Source organism: Myotis lucifugus, unplaced genomic scaffold (genome assembly GCF_000147115.1).
Source record: "Myotis lucifugus unplaced genomic scaffold, Myoluc2.0 scaffold_91, whole genome shotgun sequence".
Classification (NCBI taxonomy): Eukaryota; Metazoa; Chordata; class Mammalia; order Chiroptera; family Vespertilionidae; genus Myotis; species Myotis lucifugus.
Window position 1 is genome coordinate 3,832,304 of NW_005871139.1, and position 6,241 is coordinate 3,838,544.

Consider the following 6,241-nt stretch of genomic DNA (forward strand, 5'->3'; position numbering starts at 1 on the left):
CAGTGTCCAGGTAATCGCTGCAAGCATCCCCGAGAGAAAGCTGCCCTCGAGTTCCGAGTTCTGCCTGCTGCCAGACAGTCCAGTTTCTCCCTGTATGAGTCTGGGTCCCCAGAGACTCACCCGGAACTGGAGTTCAGAGCAGTTGGGGGCTTGTGACTCCCTCCCGATTCAAAAAGACAGCCTTGTCCTCAGTCGCCAGCCCCTGCCGCGTGCGCCTCCGTACCTCTGCACTTCTGCACCTCCTCTGAGTCTCAGTGTGCTTTTCTCTTTCCTTCTAGTTGTAGAATTTCCACTCAGCCAGCCTTCCTGTGGTTCTGGATGATGTCCGTTTTGTCTTTTAGTTGTATTTTTGAATTTGTTGTGGGAGGCAGCAATTTCCGGTGTTTACCTATGCCGCCATCTTGGTTTCTCCCATCCTTAGCCTTCTTAATTCTACTCCTTGCTCCTTTAGTTATCTCTTCTCAATATATAAACTTGCTTAAGGCCCTCCACCCCCAACCAAAACAAACTATGAAGATTATTTCAAGAGAAGTCTCACATGGTAGCACTTCTGAAACTTGAAGTTCCTTCCACCTCCACCACTTCATTGAAATTCCGTCGACATCCCTTCCATTGTGCCACATCCACTGATGATTGCAGTCCTCCCCTTACTGTTTCCTGAGGCACTCAAGCTCTACTTCGGCTGCAGGAAGGGACCACTATCTTGTTCCCTTTTACCACTTTGATTTTTCCTTTTCATTTCTCCTGCCCACTTTAAACACTAATGTGTTACAAAATGTTGTTCTTGGCCTATTGCTCTTATTTTGTATTTTTCTCAGTTAATCTAGGTAATTAATGGTTCTAACATTACAGAATGTAGTTAGGTGCTCAGTGCTGGTATCTTGGCTCCACTATTATAGCTATCTGGTAATAGGCCAGTTATTAACTCTTAACTCCCCAGTTTACCTTTGTCAAATGGGGATAAAAAATAATTCCTAATTTAAAAGATTAGTTTGAGTATTAAATAAGATCATTCATATTGAGTATTTAATATTCTGTCTGGCACATGGTAAGCACACAGTATCAGCCATTTATGCCTGATGCTGACCTCCAAGTCTGTATCTTACAGGTTGACTTGAGTTTCAGGTACATCCAATTGCTTGATATATCCACTTGAATTTCCTATAGTTCTAACTTGACAGGTCCACGACTAACAGCATTCTTTCTCATCTCCAGGACTTACTTGTGGTTTCTCCCTATTTTAGTTAATGACACTATCATCCAAGTCAGAAATATGGGAGATTTATTAGACTACTTGAGGCCCAATGCACGAAATTTGTGCATGGGTAGGGTCCCTAGGCCCGGCTGGCGATCAGGGCCAATCAGTGGGGTGACTGGCGGGATGATGGGAGTGGGGGGTGCTGGCACCCACCTTGGCTGGCCTGGTGCTGCCTGCTCACCAGCCCTGCCCCCCTGCTGCTGCCACCGGTCACCTCCCTCTGCAGGGCAAATGGCAGGGTAATGCCCCCCCCCCCCCTTCCCCGCTGGCATCCACCTTGGCTGGCCTGGGGCCTGTGAGCTGTGGGCAGCTCCTGTGTTGAGCGTCTGCCCCCTGGTGGTCAGTGTGCATCATAACCACTGGTCGTTCCACCAGTTATTTCACTGTTTGGTCAATTTGCATATTAGGCTTTTATTATATAGGATTCCCTGCACTCTAATCCAAACCAGGTACTATTAATTTTTACCATTTAGATATCCATTTAATCAATTCTACCCTTATAAATTCTTGCTTATTCCTTTTTTCTTTTTTAAGAGAGGAAAGGAGAAATATCAATTTGTTTTTCATTTGTGCATTCCTTGGTTGATTCTTATATGTGCCCTGACCGGGGATCGAACCCACAACCTTGGCGTATTGGGATGATGCCTATACTCTCGCAGGTTTTTAGTGGTCTTGGTTCCAGTCTTGACCTCATCAGATTAATTTGCCACATTTCCATCAGAGACATCTATTGGAACAAATTTAATTATGGTATTGCCCTGCTTTAGATCACCTCTAAAGCTCAACCGTAGACAATAGGTTAAAGAATCCCTGACCTATAGGGTCAAGTCCAGACTCCTTAGTATGGCATATGAAGTCCTTAGAGCTGACCCGCCTCATCCTTTGTTCTAGTAATATCAAACTGCCTGACTGGTTGCACACAGTTTCTTGTTTTCATGCCTGTTCATGCTTCTTTCTGAATAGAACATCATCTCTACCCACCTCCCTATCCTCTCTTTTTCCAAAAAGGTTTCTGTGACCCTTCCCCTTTCCATGCTGAGCCTAGTGTCTTTAAAAGATAACACTTTTCGCCCTAACTGGTTTGGCTCAGTGGATAGAGTGTCGGCCTGCAGACTAAAGGGTCCAAGGTTCGATTCCGGTCAAGGGCATGTACCTTGGTTGTGGGTACATCCCCAGTGGGGAGTGTGCAGGAGGCAGCTAAATCGATGTTTCTCTCTCATCGATGTTTCTAACTCTCAATCCCTCTCCCTTCCTCTCTGTAAAAAATAAAATATATTTTAAAAGAAAACACTTTTCATATAAAATTATCTTTTTAAAATTGATTTTAGAGAGAGAAGAGAGAAAAAAACCCACATTGATTTGTTGTTTCACTTATTTACTAGTATCTAGGGGCCCACTGAGAGCCATCTCATTAGCATACAAAAAACACAATTATCACTCTGGAGATTCCAAGGTCTTAGAAGTTCTTTGCCAAAAATCTAGGATGAAGACAAATACCTATCTGCAGACTTTGAGTAAAGCAAGTTATTTTCTGTAATGTGAATGGGCCTCATTCAATCAGCTGAAGGCCTTAAAAGCAAAGACAGGGTTCCCAGAAAGGAATTATGCATCAAAACTGTAACACAGAAACTGCCCAAAGTTACAACCTGTAGATCTTGGATGCAACACAACTCTTCCCTGAATTTTCAGCCTGCCCTGCCACCTGCTTTACAAATTTCAGACTTACTAGTCCCTACAATTGTATGAGGCAAGTCTTTAAAATAAATCAGTCTCATTCTTTTTTAAAAAAGTGTTTTTATTGGTTTTTAGAGAGAAAGGGAGAGGAAGAGAGAGAAACATCAATGATGAGAGAGAATCATGGATTGGTTGCTTCCCACATGCCCCCCACTGGAGATCGAGCCCACAACCCTGGCTTGTACCTTAACAGGAAATCGAACGGTGACCTCCTGGTTCATGGGTTGATGCCCAACCACTGAGTCACACTGGCTGGGTGAAATCAGTCATTCTTGCTCTCTCCAGGGGTAGGGAATGTCCAGCCCAAGGGCTGTATAAAGAAGGCCCTCAAAATCATTTGGTCTGGCCCTGCCAAGGCATTAGGGGTGAGTTAATTAAATGATTGACCAAATATAGCAGGCTAATTTTTTAAAAATATATTTTATTGATTTCTTAAAGAGAGGAAGGGAGAGGGATAGAGAGTTAGAAACATCGATGAGAGAGAAACATCGATCAGCTGCCTCCTGGGGATGTGCCCGCAACCAAGGTACATGCCCTTGACTGGAATCGAACCTGGGACCCTTCAGTCCGCAGGCCGACGCTCTATCCACTGAGCCAAACTGGTTAGGGCGCAGGCTAATTTTTAAGTTGATAATTTTGTATGGCCTGCAAATGATGTTATAAATATCCAAATGGCCTTTGGCAGGAAAATGGTTCCCCCGCACCTGCGTGAATCTAACCTATTGGTTTTGTTTTTCTGGAGAACTCTCATACAGTAGATAATGCCAGTGTACATCTGTCCAGTCTTGTTTCCTGGCCTAGGTTCCAGCCTGTCCCTACCTCCAATTGTCTAACAGTCATTTCCACTTAGAGCACCTACAGACATTTCAAATATAGCTTGTGAAAACCTAAATTCAAGGAGTTGTATAGTATTTACTGAGCACGAACTAGCTGTATTTAGTAAGAAAGAATAGACATATTTGCTGTCAAATTAAAATGAATATAATCAAGTTCTTCAGTTATTACAGTAAATATCAATTAACTGAATTCTCCCATTAAAAGACAAAGACTAGTAACAGAATAGCTAAAAAATAAAAGTCGTGTAGTTTCTAATAAACAGCAAATAAATCACCCCCAGACAGCAAAGCCATGATGCTGCCAAAAAGTTTAGTATTGTTTCCTAGATGGCTTTCATAGAGCACTCATTTGAGTGAGAGCAGATTCCAATTTGCTTTTTTTTGTAGGTCTACGGCTGTGGTTAAAATCTTGGAGGCCTGCCCTAGGAGAGACCTTACTGAACTAGAAGAAAAATAAATGTATGCAGATGACTGAGGTGAAGGTGGTACAGATAACCTTAATATGTATCCTTACTACATATTGGCCTATGTCAACTCATAGCCCCCCCTTTCTTAAATATTTTGTTTTTCAGAGAGGAAGGGAGAGTGAGAGAGAGAAACATCAATGATGAGAATCATCTATTGGCTGCCTCCTGCACACCCATTACTGGGGATCAGGCCTGCAACCCAGGCATGTGTCCTGACAGGGAGTCGAACTGTGATCTCCTGCTTCATAGGTCAATGCTCAACTATTGAGCCACACCAGCCGGGCTAGCACAGCCACCTCCCTACCCCCTTTCATAAAGCCATTTCCTGTACCTCTGTAAAGTCCCAAGTTCTATTATAGCCCTCTCTATGACTGCTTTTACAAGACCAATTTTACTGCTTTAAATCTTCAGGGGCTCCCATGACCTATCATCTAAAATTTAATCTTCAGCCTTAGCCAGTTCGGTTCAGTGGATAGAGAGTCAGCCTGTGGACTGAAGGGTCCTGGGTTTGATTCTGGTCAAGGGCACATGCCTGGGTTGCAAGCTTGATCCCCAGTGGGGGGCGTGCAGGAGGCAGCTGTTGGATGTTTCTCATTACTAATGTTTCTTTCCCCCTCCTGTCCTCTCTGAAATCAATAAAAATATATTTAAAAAATAAGAAAAAAATTTAATCTTCAGCATGATAGTCAAGGTTCTTCACAATCTGCCCCAGACCACCTTCTTATTGTCATCTGTCACTTTGATACAACTCCAACAGATTAGTTCCCTCAAACTACCATGTACTTGTTTTTACATTAAAAAATTAAAATTATTCCAAACTTATTGAAGAGCACCAAAAATAAACCCATCTTACATCCTTCTTCCACAAAGAGAAACGCTATCCACCCTTCAGTAACTGTACATGTCTGTACTGTTGCTATGGAAGTACCCAAATATTATTTGGGGGTTAAAAAGGTAATATTAATTGCATCAACTGAAACATATTCTTTTGCAACTTGACTTTTTTCACCCAACACTGTTTTTTGATCTTTATCCATTGTGCTGGTTAATTTTGTCTTCACTGGGCTACAGATAGTGGTTAAACAGTATTCCTGGTATATCTCTGAGGGTGTTTCTGGTTGAGAATAACATTGGTATCTGTAGAATGAATAAAGCAGATTGGCTTCCCCAATGTGGTTGGGCCTCATTCAATCCACTGAAAACCTGTATAGGACAAAAATTGGAGCAAGAGAGAATTCTTTCTCTTCACTTGTCTGTCTTCAAGCTGGGACACTGGTCTTCCCCTGCCTTCTAACTTTGATTGGAACTATATACTCAGCCTTCCTGGGTCTCCAAATCCTGAGGTTTCTCAGCCTCCATATCCATGTGAGCCAGTTCCTTATACTAAATCTTAAATGTGTATGTATATATATACTAGAGGCCCAGTGCACAAAAATTTGTGCACTTGGGGGGGGGGGGCGTCCCTCAGCCTGGCCTGTGCCCTCTCGCAGTCTGGGACCCCTCGGGGGATGACCACCTGCTGGCTGAGGCCCGCTCCCTGGGGGATTGGGCCTAAGATGGCAATCAGACATCCCTCTGGCAGCCTGGGAGCCCTCGGGGGATGTCCACTTGCCAGCAGGGAGCAGGCCTAAACTGCAGTCGGACATCCTTAGCACTGCTGAGGAGGCAGGAGAGGGCCTCCACCACCACCACTGTTCTGGCAGCCATCAGCCTGGCTTGTGGCTGAGCAGAGCTCCTCCCATGTTGAGAGCGACCTGACCACCAGAGGGCAGCTCCTGCATTGAGCGTCTGCCCCTGTGGTCAGTGTGTGTCATAGTGACCAGTCATTTCCCAGTCGTTCTGCTGTTAGGGTCAATTTTCATATTACCCTTTTATTATATAGGATAGAGGCCTGGTGCATGGGTGGGGACCGGCTGGTTTGCCCTGAGGCTGTCCCGGATCAGGGT